Source organism: Leptinotarsa decemlineata, unplaced genomic scaffold (assembly GCF_025532065.1).
Source record: "Leptinotarsa decemlineata unplaced genomic scaffold, Ldec_3_MD MMD2_P_RNA_scaffold_2, whole genome shotgun sequence".
NCBI classification, from domain to species: Eukaryota; Metazoa; Arthropoda; class Insecta; order Coleoptera; family Chrysomelidae; genus Leptinotarsa; species Leptinotarsa decemlineata.
Genome location: NW_027412529.1, coordinates 17,556,981 through 17,574,042, shown reverse-complemented (window position 1 = coordinate 17,574,042; position 17,062 = coordinate 17,556,981). Strand labels below are relative to the sequence as shown.

Sequence of the window (17,062 nt, the reverse complement as noted above, 5' to 3'; positions counted from 1 at the left end):
CTTCTAAAGAAAGAAAAAAAATTGATTGATTGATAATATGTTTATTGTTCAAGAATAAAATTCTTGTTACAAACACAATATCATAAATAAATATTAATATAAACATGAGTATAAGATGTAAAGTATGAATGTATAAAATGTAAATGATTAAAAATGAAATATAAACTGTATATACATACATATGCAAAGGTTACATGACAAGAACTAGGACAACTAATAGAAACATGTTTTTCACACACAGTACAATCGCAATTTCCACACATTCTAAATTACAGGGCATCGTCAAAATATTCTTGTTGGTCTTAATAGGCTTTATCACTTAATAGTTTCGTACATTTCTTTTCTTAATATGATAAAAGGAGTCTCTTTGATTTCATTTGATTTCAAAATGAACTTCATATAAAGATGTGTGGTTCATGCAAAGAAATGACTTTCAGACACAAAGTGGAAGAAAAAGTCCTCTTGAAACTGCTTTCATATAAACATTGAATTACACGAAAAAAAAACTACTTTCGAAACAACTACTTTTGAATGAACATTGGATTACACGGTATAGTATATACTATATTGTGTAGCAATCCTGTGAATGATATCTGATTCAACTCCATACCGAATGTTTAAGAGTACAAACTGAATAAGAAACCGTATTTTTTGAATAATTCAATGTTTATATAAAAGAAAAGGTTTCGAAAGTATTTTTTCTTTATATAAAACTATTTGTTTCGCAAGGGCTTTTTTCCAGTTTTTCTCTGAAAGTTACTTCTTTGCATGAACCACACATTTTGAAATTGATTGCTTTCTTTCTTTGGGAGACTCCCAGATTTTCTTGTATACAAACTGAGAAGTAGAAAGCCAAAACCTTTTTATCTCAAAAATTATTCTCTCCTGAAAATATACTCCTTTCAATTTTATTAATAAATATTTTCACAATGGAAGGTATTACAAAAACCGCGACACATCACTTTTAGTTGAGGAAGCTGGGTATGGCAAAACAAGTTTCCTGATTTTTGTAAAACCTTTTGTAGTGAAAATTCCACAGTAAACAGTGTTAGTAAGTAAGTATTAAAAGAAATTGTTGAATTGAACAGCCACACATCTCGGTAAAAAAATAACTTCTTTGGGCTGTTTTTTTTTATGGGAATTATGTGCCCTAAGCAAGCACAGTGAGCTTTTTGCATTTGTCCGTCTAAGATTTCTGCCTTAGTGATTTTGAGAGTAGAGGCCATCATTCCACCAAACACTCCAATAATTAAAAAACAACCATCTTGATGGAGTGGTCTGGATAGAGTCTGTGGAGTTCGAAGAGAAAATCTCTATATTTCATCCATTTTTACCTCTCTTTTCGGGCGATATTCGTCTCACCAGGAGCTGAAAACTCCACGACAAATATTGTCTTGCTCTGATGGTCGAGAAGAACTGCATCAGGCTTATTAGGGTGAGCCTGAGGGTGGGGAAATTATTATTGTCATTATTCTTTAATTCATATTTTGTATTCCTTATCTATTGATACTTGGATTCATATCGTATGTAATGTTTCTGTAATTTTCTGTACCAGAAAATGACCCCATATACGACATTCTGTTTAAAATCTGTTTTTCCGTTAACCAGCTGTCGCCCCCATACGAACGACAACTCTCAGAAGTTGAGAAACTTGTGCGAGCTAAGGACTAACGAGGTCTTACCTTTTAACGTGTGATTCATAACTAGGAAGTGAAAATCGATTGTCCGGCCTTGCAGTTTGAACTTTGAACCACCGGATCACTTAGCGGTTTAGCAAACCACCCACGTCAATCCAACCGGCTACCGTTCCACATTAGTAATAAAAAATCGATTTCATAAACAAAAATGATCATCAATGACTGATAATTCAGTAGATACGAGATGTTTGTGAGATCGACACAACAGTGCCTAGTAAATAAAGTGTTTTATTTCTATTTAGCGGACTATAAATAAACAGCGAACGTTCCCATAAGGTTGCTTCTCATACTTGAGCGTTCTAAGCATGTACAAGTTCTTCACCATTACATCATGGAATTTCAGATTTTTTGCAGATGTACTATTTAAAACATAAACTTTCAAATAATGGAAAAAAAAGAAGTTAAATGAGCCCATTGATTAAAGAATGGGAACATTATTCTTCGTTATAAACCAAGTTATTAGGTGATGATTTGACCAAAGCTGTTCTGAAGCAAAAGCATATTTTCTCTTCGAAAGGGATGGGTCTGGACTAATTACATTGTATACGACAAATAGTTGGTAGCTGTTATATAGATTGTATTTATTTTTGCCAAATACAAAAACCGAATAAAAGTTTTCTGCATTCTGCAATTAATTCAAATCATAGTCAGACTAATAAAAACTGTTTGGAAGTACAAAAAAATTAAAATTTTTTCATTATACAAAATTCAAAATGCCGAATTTTTAAACTTTCCAAAACCGTACACTTGGCGATATCTGGTGGACAAATATATCGTTACATTACTTGCAATATTCAATTGAAGTTTATATTAGAATTTGAATTTTTTGTAGAAAATGAGTTCAAAGAAAGGTATTTCTCTGTGGAAAATATTAATTATTTGAAAGAATCAATAAAATAGATGATAGATGGATGATCCCTATAGATGTTCAGCTAACTTTTCTACGTATATAGTCGTCAAAAGGAATGGATAGTTCGACTTTGCTATGATTTCGAGAGAAAAGTTCGTAATGACTCCATTCTTGTTTCTAGCAACGCCAATCTGAAATTTTTACTTTTCCTGGCATTATTTTGAGATCCCTATATAGATACTGAAATCATTATCCTCGAATGTATAGAATAGTAAATTGAAAAATTTTACAATAATCTTCAGATCATACGAATTGTAAAAATAACATCAAAATAGAAAATAGCAAACAATAGGAATGCACCAATACATGAATGCTCAACGAGGAGTTGAGGAATCTCTTGAAGAATGGAGTTTTGAAACCTGCGCGCGATATAAGGGTGGAAGGTATTAAACGGTAATGTGACAAGAACTGCAGTCTAATCATGGCTGATTTTTTATGTGTCCTAACAGAAATAATGGTTGTGAATGTTATAAGTGTTTTTGAAATCCATGAGATCTGAAGATAACAATGTGAAAACAAAGTGAAAATTAAAAATGAAGATGAAATAATGAAGATAAATGATGAAAAAATGTTCAAAAAATATTTTGAATTAAACTATTAAACAACGTTTTAATTGTTAGTTTTTTTTTAAACAAAACACAAGCACTACAGGAAAATCCTGAAATTCTAGTTGGAGTCCCCATATATCTATCTATCATAAACACGTAATGTTTGTTGAGAATAAAGCATCACTATTAGTAATACAAAATATCATTTTATTCTTCAACTCCTTATATTTTTTTATATTTCAATATCAAAATTTTTCATTCGATTGTTCTATTCTCAGATAGATTCCATTGGCAACTCATGATCTTTCGGAGTAAAATCTTTCTTGCACCCGATAAGCCATTTGGCTAGGATATGTTTATCATTTGGAAATTTATGATCGGTGACACTCACGTACCAAAGATGTACTGAGCAATTACGAGGCATATTGTTGACACATAATTCATGCAGAAATTCGTAAAACGAACTGAAAATTTACAAAAACTAGCCAAAATCAATCGTCTATCTCTAAGACACTTGAATAGTTGTCCAAATGGTAAACTGTCGTTTCGATTTCTCGCCCTTCAGCGCCACCTGACGGCCTTGCCGATGGAGGCCCTCATTCTATGATCGGAGTGATGGGACATCATCTCGTTAATATGAAATGATCACACACGTGCTAATTCTATGCTATCTTTGTTTATTAATTTCCCTTTTCATTCTCTTGCTCTGCACTCTTTACTTGATGTATTTTCAGTTGTGCGGGAGTCTGAGTGTTGGTTGGTGGTAGTGTAACTCGGTCCTCTCAAAATAAATAGATCACTGAAACATCAATCTATTGCAAACTCAGTTGAATGAAAAATATAACTACAGTTCTATAGTATAATTTAAAATTCTTCTTAGTGTTTGTGTGTGTATGTTGAAGTAGAGAATTATTTTATTATTGTGATGAACTAGTAATTGAATGTTTGACTGCTCTCTATCACACCTAATTTTGTGGTTCCAGACGGTAAGTCCTTATTTCTACTATCCACATTACTCAAAATAAGGGATATTCGTTCATACTTTGCCAAATATATTATTTTTTATTGTTCAAGAACAAAGAATCATTATAATGCAGCATCCCAAATTATATTAGACAATTGACCCCTTCTGAAAAAAATTGCATAGCAGCTGAATTGAAACTAAAAGGAATTTTCGATGCTGTCCTTGTATGACTCTCATTCCCTTATTAGTAAACGGTAAGAATTTTCTCCTTACATACGTTTATATTTCAATTGAGAGAAGTCCCTATATCTCTGACAGCAATTAAAAAATCTGTATTATTTATTGTTCGATTCTGAAATTCACTTAAAGGACTGATTTAACAAAGTTATATAGTCAACTGACTAAACAGTTCCTTCAGATTGAAATTGTCATCTGATCTTTCTTATTTAACACTTCACTTAGTAACTTTAGAGTTCCTTGTGAATCTTACCAGTATTGAACCTGATCCTGAAGTTTTATCTCTGAATGAAAAAACGAATATACTTATATGCGCAAATGTAACTTTTCCTTATACTTAAAAATAATATTTTTATTATGAGGATCAAATCCAAAGTTTCCTTCTGAGTTTAGGTGTTTTTACTCACTGTTGTTCCTTAGTTTCATTGATCGAAAATGTCTTGAAATTTGATTTAACAAATTAACTACCTACTGACTTTATAAGTAAGTAGTTCCTCCAAATTGAAATTGATTCTCTCAAACTGAACATTTCAGAAAGAAACTTTTTACTTTCTTGTCTACTGGCCATCAATAATATAAAAATGTTTATTTCACCTGTAGTACTGCACCTGTAAAATTCTATTTCCAAATGAAAGAACAAATACTTATTACTTAAATACTTTAAAATAATGTTTATATGAGCACCAAATTAATAATTCAATTCCTCTAAGTTGGTGTTTCTTCCTCATTACAGTTTCCTAATTTGAGTAATTGAAATTGTTTCGAAATTTGTATCCTTGGATAGGGATTCTGGATCGTATCTGTAATTCCCAAATATTCCCAAATTTCGCAGTCTTGAAAAATGGGAAAAAAAAAACTCCATTCAGATGACCATGATTACCGAACTAGATGTATTTTTTAATGCTTAACAAATTTTCTAAATAACATTTCACGAGATTTTTCAAAATCTCAAAATCAAATATTTGAAGGCTCCTCGTATATTACGTGTGTATTACTGTATTCAGTTGGTGCATGTTTAGTTTTAGGGGATGCACAAACTTTTATCAGGAAAAACTTTTTGTCGAAAAACCCTTAATAAATAAGTTTCCCATATAGTGCATACTTTGGGGATGACACTGTATAACAATAAATTTTTATTAAGAAACAAAAATTCATAGGAGGTTTCGAAATTAAAATATAAGGGGGTCATATTTATATTTTTGAAGGTCACAGTGTCCTAATTACTCATATTTTATACAATATGGAATGTTATTACAACTGTTAAGCTGGCAGAATCACTTTCAATTTTTACGCTGTTTGCTTCTTTTATTTTGCTTAAAAAATATTTATTTATTTATCAATTTCCATTTTGTTCTCTTCAAACTAGTCTCCCTCAAATATAATACACTTGTGCCAGCGTTTTTTCCAATCCTCGAAGCAGTTCTGATATGCACGTTTGGGTATGTCCTTGAGCCCTCCCAGCGTCGCAAAACGCCGTCCTTTTATGGGTCTCTTCTGTCTTGGGAACAGGAAAAAGTCGCAGGGACCAAATCTGGTGAATACGGTGGCTGAGGTATGATTACGGTGTTGTTTTTGGCCAAAAAATACGAACCAGCAATGACGAGTGAGCAGGTGCATTATCGTGATGCAAAAGCCACGATTTGTGTTCCCACAATACCCGACGTTTTCTTCGTATAATAATACTCCTTATTGACCGTACGACCATGTGGCAAGAACTTCTTATGCAGTACGACACTGTAATCGAAGAAAACAGTGAGCAGTACCTTGAGATCTGATCAAACCTGCCGTGCTTTTTTTGGTCTTGGCTTGGCCATGGTTACCCATGATTCGTCACCATTTTGAGCAAATATGGATCGCCGTTGATGCAATTCAACAATTCCTGAGCGATTCTCATGTGACGGTTTTTTTGACATACATCAGCAATTTTGGAACGTACTTTGCTGCCACACGCTTCATGCCCAAAATTTTCAAAAAATTGAATGGCATAAGTCAACCGATATGCCGACTTTCTCAGCAACTTCTCTAATGATGATTCAACGATTCTACATAACGATTTCTTTAATTTCCATCGGTTGTTTACGTGCTGGGGCGTTCAGGCCGAGCATCGTCATTCACGTCTTCTCGACCGCTTGTGAAAAGCTTGTATCACTTGCAAACATTTTTCTGACTCAGTGTACAATCACCGTATGCCACTGTCAACATTTTGAGTGTTTTGAGCACTTAATAAGTTTTACACAAAATTTGAAACAAATTCTTTAATCCATTTTTTTTTATAGCAAAACACTTCTGACTTTTATGCTTCTCACCAACAAACTAATAATAGGGGAGGCCAAGTGGGGATTTCGGGATTTACTAAAGCGCGGCAGATTAATATACGGGTGGGTACCTTGTACCCGGTTAAGTACCTCCACCAAATATGAGCCCCATATATAAGGCCGCCTGTGAGGGATAAGGGACCAGATTAGTAAAAAAAAATTGATCACCAGAAATTCTCGACCGCGTCAGATTAAGGTAGGGCGAGATAATTACCTGCTAAAAAGTGTATATTCCAGTAATCTGACAATTTGAGAGTGGGGAGTAAAGAAAGAGAGGGTAGCAAAGTTGTAAAAAAATAACGTCATTTCGACATTCTCGAGCGTAGCTAATTGTTTTTTATTTTGAAGGAAATAATTGAAGGATAACGAAAAATATATAATCTGACGATATCCGCAAGCCGAAATAACAAAAATTCGTCGATAAAGTTTAATGCGTGCAGCTGTCTGATACCTATATTTCCCTCTCCGAGTTTCTATTCCTCTATTCTCTATTCACATTTCTCTATCTATTACTTTCTCACTCCGTTCCCACTCTGAATTCTGTTGCCATGACGCCATCACAGCTGATCACAGAGACTCGTTTGTGATGAAGATAAAGATGATGATTAATTAATCAATTAATTGATGGATGTAGCCGTTACTATGTGGTAGGAAATCATAATGAAGAAAAGAGAAATTAAACTTACAAAAATTCTCAATATAGAATTTAAAACTAGTGACTTATTTCTCAAAATAAATATTAAATAAATTGATGGATGTAGCCGTTATACTATGTGGTAGGAAATCATAATGAAGAAAAGAGAAATTAAACTTTCTATGTTTTTTACTACTTTTAGTTGTAACTAACGTTACTGCAGTTTCGTTCTATAAGGACATTTTCAAACTTATACAATATATAAGTTTGAAAAATGTCCTTACAGGACATTAAATTAACAAATTTAAACTATAAAATAATGCTTAGAGACAAAAGCAGAGTATGTGGACAGAACAATATTAAGCCCAGCTGAACAGATATTAATATAAGTACATGAATATTGAGTAAATGTAAATATACAGGGTGTAACTGAATAAGTGTAAAACATTCAAGGAGGTGATTCCTCATCGAAAAAAAAGATCTTTCATATAAAGAAACTTCATTGGAGCATCCCTTGTTAAGATACAGCCCCTTAAAGGGGGTACATAAAATTTGTATAACAATTTTTTTCACAAGCACTGAAAAAGTTACAATATTGAAATTAACCTGACGTTTTGTAATACCAAAAAGACACTTAGCCAGTAATTTATTTGGTTTACTCCATGGTTGTGAAAGGTGGAAAACGCAACCCCTAAATATTTTTTCCAATGTATCTTGTTGTATCATTATTTGTTTACCATTCAAAATTTATTTTCGATAGCCTGTTTCATTCTAAACAAAAAATGTCTCCTGGGTTTTTTGCCCAAAATAAACCAGTTCGCAGCAAAAAATTATTTTACGAACAACTACAGAGATACATTGTCATAAATGCGAACTGGATTTATTGTTATTTTGTAGTTAGTACCTGCATCAAACGATTAAAGGGTAATAAACAAAACTAATTTATTAATAACAACACACAACATGTAGAAATCATAGTAAATGTTCAATATGTCTACCTTCAGACATTACGCATGCGTCTAGACGTCGGCGCATTTAGCCACGTATTCGCTCAAATATTCCTGGAGTCTCTCTGATTACCCTGCACGCATCGATGATACGGTTTCTTAAGTCCTCTACATCGCGAACATGAGTACGATAAACCAAATGCTGTAAATGGCCCCAAATAGAGAAATCGAGAGGATTGAGATCCGGGGATCGAGCGGGCCAGTTCTGTGGTCCTCGTCGACCTATCCACTGATTTGCATATGTTTCAGTTGCTGACGTGCTACTTGACTAAAATGGGCGGAAGCCCCATCATGCATGAAAAACATATCCCTTCTGACGCCCTTCTTCCTCCAGCAGTACTGGATGCACTTCTCTTAAAAATTGAACGTATGCCTCACCATTTAATCGAGGAGGTAGAAAATGAGGCCCAATTAAATCATGCCCAATAACTCCGTGCCACACTTTAAGAGAAAACTGTACTTGATGGTTAGTTTAGACAATAGCGTGATGGTTTTCATCAGCCCATATGTGGTAATTATGAAAATTAATAATCTTGTCCCGAAAAAAACTACATTTGTCTGTGAATTCTATCGTCTTCAGAAAGTAACAATTTCTTCTAATCATTTCCAGCATCCAATTGCAAAATTCAAGACGGTTAGGAAAGTCTCGCGGTAACAATGCCTGTACTCGTTGCAGATGGTAAGGGTATAAGAGTTGTTCCTTTAAAATTCTAAATACCGTCATATGATCAACATTTAGCTGGAAAGCAATATTTCTAATACTGGTAGTAGGTTGTTCTTCAATCAAATTAAGTAGTGCTTCTTCAAGCTGTGGTGTTCGTACTTCTCGATGGCGACCACAATCCTGCATTCTTTTGTCAAATGAACCATATTCTCGTAATCGTTGATGAAGTTGAGTAAATATTCTATGTGAAGGATGCTGCCGTTGAGGATACATTTCAGCATATCTTCTAGAAGCTTCTAACCCATTCCCCTGCGACTGACCGTAAACGTAATGCATATCAGCCATTTCCTCATTTGTGTATGCCATTTTGATAACAAGTGAATTATTAAAGTAACAAATTAAGAACAGAACAACAACAAACAATTAGTATTAATTCAATTTCGAGAATTCACAAACTGACAGCGTCATACCAATTTAATTGTCACTATCCCTAATAGCGACCTACTAGATAGATTAGTTTCGTATTTTCGCATTTATGACGATGTATCTCTGTAGTTGTTCCTAAAATAATTTTTTGCTGCGAACTGGTTTATTTTGGGCAAAAAACCCAAGAGAATTTTTTTGCTTAGAATAAAACAGGCTATCGGAAATAAATTTTTAAATGGTAAATAAATAATAAGACAAAAAGTTACATTGGAAATAAATTTTAGGGGTTGCGTTTTCCACCTCTTACAATCATGGGGTAAACCAAATAAATTACTGTCTAAGTGTCTTTTTGGTAGTACAAAACGTCAGGTTAATTTCAATATTGTACCTATTTTAGTGCTTGTGAAAAAAATTGTTATACAAAATTTATGTACCCCCTTTAAGGGGCTGTATCTTAACAAGGGATGCTCCAATGAAATTTCTTTATATGAAAGATCCTATCTTTTTTTCGATGAGGAATCACCTCCTTAAATGTTTTACACTTATTTAGTTACACCGTGTATAATGCTACGTAATGAACATTGATAGCCATTTCGTGTTGATTTCAATAATCTGTTTACACAAAGCTACATGCCAATTACTCGATAGAGCCTTGGTAGAATTCGTTCACACTATGATAGGGCCTCCCAACAAGGAATTATTTTACTTTCTTTCTGAATTTCTTTTCATTATATATTCGCCTTAAAATAATGGAAAGGAGATTAAATAATTTCTTGCTATTGAACCTAATAGAATTTTGTGTAAGGGCTACAGTAGGTGTTGGAAGGGAAATTAAGTAAGACTGACGTGTACTATAAGTTGAGGTGGTATTAAATTTATTTTTATATTTTTTGTGGATAAGACACACTATTTCCAAAATAAAAAGACATACCGAGGTCAGAATTTTTTGCTTCACAAATAATGGGCGGCATGAATCCCTGTAGCTAGCCTTGCATAAATACCTGTTGGATCTTTTCTGTATAGAGAGAATACCATATTGAAACGAAATTGTGCACAATTTCCTCAGAAAAAAATCCCATAACGTAAATAGGACTCAATTTGTGCAAAATAAACTGATATTGTAATAGTAGTGTCTAACTCTCTTGCAACAACTCTCACTACATGACATCCTGCTGCTAGTCTTTTACATAAGTAGTCGACAAGGGATCCAATTTTAGATTTTCATCAATGAAGAGCCCTAAAACTTTGTTTGTCTCCAAATTTTCAATTTTTACGTTTTCCAAGTGTACTTCACCTATGTTACTTCTAAACGTGACCATATTTATTTTGTCGATGTTGAATGATAAAATATTGGAACCGCACCACTTTTTCATTCTTCTTATTTCGACGATGATTTGATGAAGTAAATAGAAATTAGTCTGTCTTGAGCAGAATGAATGGATCGCGATGATAGGCAGGATAAAAATAGTTTCAGGTGATAGAAAAGATATTTTGCATTACTCTTGCGTTTAAACTATGTAGATATACCTTTTTTCAATTCAATTTCTACAATACAAAGTATTTATTCACAACTTCACGTTTTCCTAGTTTGCGTGAAAAACTGACCTTGTAGTATCCGGATCTAGCTGAAATACTGTTTCACTTTCCTGGGTCGGGCTATCGAGCCAGATAACAAGAAACCAGGCAGGAACGTGGTAAGAGTGGTAGGCAATTCCTTCCACGCAAGTAGTTTATTTTTGTTTACAATATTGGAGTCATTCACTATTCGATATTGTTGTCCGGACAAGCATGCATTTCTTTTGATATGATTTGAGTGAGTAAACTGGGTGCGGTGGAAATAATTTAGCTTGTATCGTCCGTATCATTTCCAAGAATAAAAAAATCGATGCTATGATGATGATATGCAAGATTAGTACTCCCCAGTGTGTTATTCTTAGTGTAAGTTGAAATAAAAAAAACTTCGACGATTCCCGTACCAGGCATTGTTGAAGCAACATGCACATGCAAATAAAACATAGGACATCATTATAACACGTTTTAAGTATTTATTATGTATTTTGATTTCGAAAATAATAACTATGCAATAAATGAAATGAAATACCTAAATGATACCTACGATCGATAAAAATTGCCAAAGAAAGCACCTATAGTTGGGACAACAAAAGTTTACACATGCGTCATCAATAAATTACACGATGAAGTATATAATAATAATAATAAAGTTGATTTTATTCATAATATACAATTTCAAGTAACCTATTAATAATACATTACTGAGAAAAATAAATAAAATAAACAAGGCACCACGGAACAAACTTCAAAAGAGTTTCTTGTATGTGGTATAGCCAACTTATTGAAAATAGAATTGAATATATAAAATTAGTTCAATTCAGTCTTGGTGATCTAAATGTAAAACAAAGTAAGTATAATATTGAATCAACTCGTGCATAGATAGTTGAATAGAGGACAAAAAATAGACAAATAATATTGTGAGGAAAAATTCAAGCTGTCAATTTTGAAAATAATTGGCAAGTTAACAGGAAGGGTAGTGTTGTTTCAAATTTACTAGTTGATGGTTTCACGGAATATACATCATTACAGTTTCTCAACCAGTTATCAATCTTTTTTTTTGAATTTATTTTTATTTCTTATGCTTTTTATCCTATCTGGTACAGAATTCCAAATTTTCGCGCCCATGCAGATACAATACCTTTGACCGACTAATTTTTTCTTAGTACCAAGGTGGTCTGTTCTTTGTTCCTAGTACCTATTATATGGGTGTTGAAGTTTGTTCAGTAATATTTTGCCCTAAAATAACTGTTTGATATGAAAAACCCCGCTCTCCATGAACAAATTTCTACTGGAATAAGTCCTTTTCTTACAATATATAATTTTCAAGATACGTTTTTGTATTACGTTCATATTGTTTAAGTGTTTATCGTTCACAATGCCCCATGCTATAATTCCATAATCAAGTTGTGATTGTACTAATCCATAGTAAATTGTTTTTAACTTGGGGATTTCGAGAATTTCTTTCAATATTTAGAAACGTGATAGAAATCCGCGTAATTTTCTGGTTGAAATGTATTTTTATATAATATCTTTTTCTTATACAAGTGAAAAGCGAAGTCAAAGTAGTTAAAGTTTGTGTTTGATCAGCGAGAGCTGTTGTTTGCATGATACTTTGAGGCCAATTGTAACAATATCGTTTGTCAGTTGAAAGTTGTTACTTGAAAAAGTCTTTACGATTTCTATTATATTGTTCTACATACATAGTTGTTTTGACAACTAATAAACATTCATATTTCACAGTAAGTAATTTTTATATCATAATTACAAACAATCTCAAATTGGTATACAAATTGAGGTAACATGAACTTCAAAAAGGAAATCCATTTTTCATTTGAAGGTCGCGTTGTCTGAAACATCAGCAGCATCGTTTCTCATTCATTACTTTGTCGATTTATATCGCATGCAAAAACTGATGACACGTGTAATCTTTCATTCACCTAACTGTACGTTGCTTTGGTTAAAGCTAGTCGTCTGTGAGAAATTTGTAGCTTGGACTGCGAATACAATTCACGATTTTTTTTCGTAGGAACATTCGAAACTATTTTCAACCAGCCAGTTGTTATCGGAAATTCGACGTCATTTCAAGTTATACTTGATTGGCTGTAGCACGAAAATTTTCCTGTCATAAGACAATGTATGTAGGAGAAAACAAAAGCAAAGAACTCGAATGAAAAAAAAATGCCATTTTTTTTTGTTTACATTGAAAGTCGGATATTTCTTAAATAAAGTTCTTAAAATCGTGTTATTTCATGCGATATTTCTTGATAGCTATATTTAATGGGACCATTGCCTCATTGCTTTTCTTGGTAGCTGTATTCAAAGTGTGGAATATTTTTTATTGTTAGAAACAATTGATTACGGATTATTGAAACAACCGAAAGACTTTAGGGCGGAGAAAGTTATTTGAAATCGTCGTTTTGTGTTGCGAACAAGATAGTACATAACATTTGTTTTAAATTTTCGACGCTGTTTAAACAGTTTTTCAGCGAACGAAACACTCATTCATCTTTGTTTCTTCGTACTGGTAATTACTAGGAAGCTAAAATTTGGTATGTAGCTGCTTCTAAGGTCTTAGATGCCCACTTAGAAAGGATTTCCAAATGTTCCAACTGGCTTTCCCGTGGGGGAAACCCCAGTTGGGGTTTCTCGGTACCGGAGGCTGAAATTTTGTATGTAGATTCGTTTTGTTGTAGATATGCAATAAGAAATGATTTTTAAGTATTCCAACTGAGGAGCCTCCCTGGGAATGAAAGAGGCGCGTTTACATATGAAAATTATCTTTTCATCACTGTTTCTCCGTACCGCTATATTTTCCGAGGCTGAAATTTTGTATGTAGGTTCGTTTTATGTTGTAGATGTGCAATAAGAAAGGAATTTTGAATATTTCAACTGCGGAGTCTCCACTGGGGATAAAAGGGGAGGGGAACATTTACATATAAAAATTACCCTTCCATTATTGTTTTTCCGAAACGCTATATTTTCGGAGGCTTACATTTTGTTTGTAGGTTCGTTTTGTTATAGATATGCAATAAGAAATGATTTTTGAATATTCCAACTGAGGAGCCTCTCTGGGAATGAAAGGGGCGCGTTTACATATGAAAATTATCTTTTCATCATTGTTTCTCCGTATCGCTATATTTTCGGAGGCTGAAATTTTGTATGTAGGTTCGTTTTGTTGTAGATGTGCAATAAGAAATTATTTTTTAATATTCCAACTGGGTAGCCCCCCCTGGGGATGAAAGGAGAGCGTTCACATATAAAAATTACCCTTTCATCACTGTTCTTCCGAAACTCTATATTTTCGAAGGCTGAAATTTTGTATGTAGGTTCGTTTTATGTTGTAAATGTGCAATAAGAAAGGATTTTTGAACCCATTGATATAGTTTATTGTATGATTTTCACTATAAAGGGTTTTACAAAATCCGCAACAGGTGTTTTTCTATATAATACAAGCTATTGTATAGCTTATCGCGGTTTTTGAGAAACCCTTTATAGTGAAAATCATACAATAAACTGTATTAATGAGTTTTAATAAGGATTTTCATCAAGTATCGGCCAGTTCTATTCAATTGAAGGATTTTTCAATATTCCAACTGGGATAAAAGGGCGCGTTTACATATGAAAATTGCCTTTTAATCACTGTTTTAATCGCCATGTTTTTGAAATCTGAAATTTTGTATGTAGTCTCGTTTTATGTTGTAGATGTGCAATAAAAAACAGTTTTTATATATTCCAACTGGGGAAAAAGGCGCATTCATAAAATAAAGTTCCTTTTTCATCACTGTTGAGTCCTAGGAAGCTAAAATTTGGTAAATAGGTGCTCCTTTGGTCTAGGATGCGCACAAAGAAATAATTTTCTAATATTTTAAGTGGGACACCCCCTCGAGCTTAAAATCATCAGCAAAAAGAAGACAATTTATATATTTCAGAGCTGTCGGTAAATCATTGATGAAAATTATGAACAAAAGTGGACCTAGAATCGATCCTTGTAGTACACCTGACCTAGCTGAAAATTCATCTGAAATTTTTCAATTATGTTTGACAATGAAAAATCAATTTTGAAGATAATTCTCCGTTAGTTCCAAATTTTATTGTTATTTCATATTTACTCAATTATTATGATATTTGTTTTCAGATTTCTTATACTTTTTTTTTTGTTTCCATGATATAGCCATTGTAAGTACATACATACATATAGATGGAGCTGAAGAAGTTTTACTTCAGTCGTGTGGTTCGAAGCAAACTCGCTTTTTTTAATTAAACATATTTGCGGCCACATTTTGACTGGCACCCTGTCGTGAATCTATTCTCCTATTCACAAATTTATGTAAAAATCTGAGTTTGGTTAACTACGCTATGGACGTAGTGATTCTGCAGTGGGATCCTAGACTATTAGGGATAACTCACACTAACCATTTTAACCATAATGGCTCATTTACGAAGCGATTTTAGGCAATACAGCATTAATATTTATCCAATTAAGTGCCTTGAATACATTGTGCATTTAACATAGATCAATATGGCCTTTTACAGCTTGATTTCGAAGATATTATAAGGAGGGACATAGTGGTTGCGGCGGTACCGAGCCAGTGATCCCACGCGTTTATATGTATATTTAGTATCAGCATTGCATCCGTGTGGAGCCGGGGCGTGTCGCTTGTTGCATTGGTTTGTGGGTCAGCTTGAATTTATTTTCTGGCGTGGTTTCATTATTTAGCGCATGGATTCTTTACGATACGATAAAAAGAAACTATAAGTGAAAATAAAAATGTAAACAAAACACTGTAAAGACATAACACCATATTATATCTTACTTGGTTGGAAGCGGTTAAAACTCCTGAAAACTCCACCTCACGATTTCATCTCCACAAACGTTATTTGAAAAATATATATCACATGTTTCCCTAATACAAATCACTTGATAAAACTACTGTGAGGTGTAGTTTATGAAATTACTATGGATCTTCATCAAGTAAGCGAATCAATCAGAAAAAAAATCCTGAAAACTCTCTGGAATACTATCGACAATAGTTATTTTTCTTACTAATTTCTGAATTTCATTAAATTTACCTTTAGTTACCTTTTTTCACAGGCTTCTGATGACAATTGTCACTGTTTTTTCTAAATTTTTTGAGCATTAAAAACAAAGCTTTCATAATTTGACGACTGGAATTAATTTGTCTATGACCTTATAAGTTATCAAGTTAAAATTTGTTGTTCCTGCTTTATTTTCAATTACCACTGAATTATTCGAAAAATTTTGATTTCAAAATATACAAAAAATACTGGCTGAATAGAAGAGAAATCATAATATTTAAATCGAATTTTTCCAAAATCCATCATTTATGATTAATTTTCAGACCCCCTCTGCTAACCACAATGCCATAAAACAAAGTGCTCTGGTGAAAGGTATTGTCATTATTTGATTATTAGTTTTGTTTTGATTGTTTATTTTAAAATGAGTAATATTGGGTGACTCATTTTGATAACATTTTTGACAAATTCTCTCTACCACGAATTGATATGTTGCAATCGCAAATAAAGCGTATCACATCCTTTGAAAAGTGTTTTTTTTTATTTTTCATGTGGCATCGGTTTTTTTTCAAAAAGATGACTGTATCCGAACCGGATATAATAATGTCACAAAAGAAAATTCCGCTTTCTGCTTCGATAAGTTTGTTGGGAGTTAAAATGGACACCATTATGTCTCGGCACAATCATGTCGCCGGAATTGCAAAAGCCGCTTCTCGAAACCTTGGAACACTGTTCTGAACCAGAATACTGTACACACGTCAGCAACCTTTGATGCTTCATAAAGCTCAGATCAGACCTTCTTTGGAGTATTGTTCTCATGTATGGAGCTCTGCCCCTAAGCATACCTAGCAGCAGCTGGATTCTATTCAGAAAAGAGTCATCTGCTTGATTGGACACGCGACTTGCAACCTTGATAGTCTGGAATAGTTTGTCTCTCTTCTATAGATACTTTCATGGGAATTGTTCAAGTGATTTGGCACATTTGATTCCACCAAGAGCGGTACATATCAGAAATACGCGACGGACTGTGGCTGCTCATCGTTTTCAGGGTCAA

At 33.4% G+C, this 17,062-nt stretch overlaps 1 protein-coding gene across 3 annotated transcripts in view; it reads left to right on the top strand.

Moving 5' to 3' along the window:
• The first annotated feature begins 3,877 nt into the window (after positions 1-3,877).
• promL (prominin-like) overlaps positions 3,878-17,062 on the top strand; it is a 99,374-nt gene continuing 86,189 nt past the window's right edge. For 2 of the 3 annotated variants that reach the window (XM_023161947.2, XM_023161946.2), the window contains exon 1: positions 3,879-4,141. The gene's annotated coding sequence lies outside the window, so the exon portion shown is untranslated. Of the gene's footprint in view, positions 4,142-17,062 lie in introns of all 3 variants that reach the window. The other variant, XM_023161948.2, reaches the window with a different exon arrangement.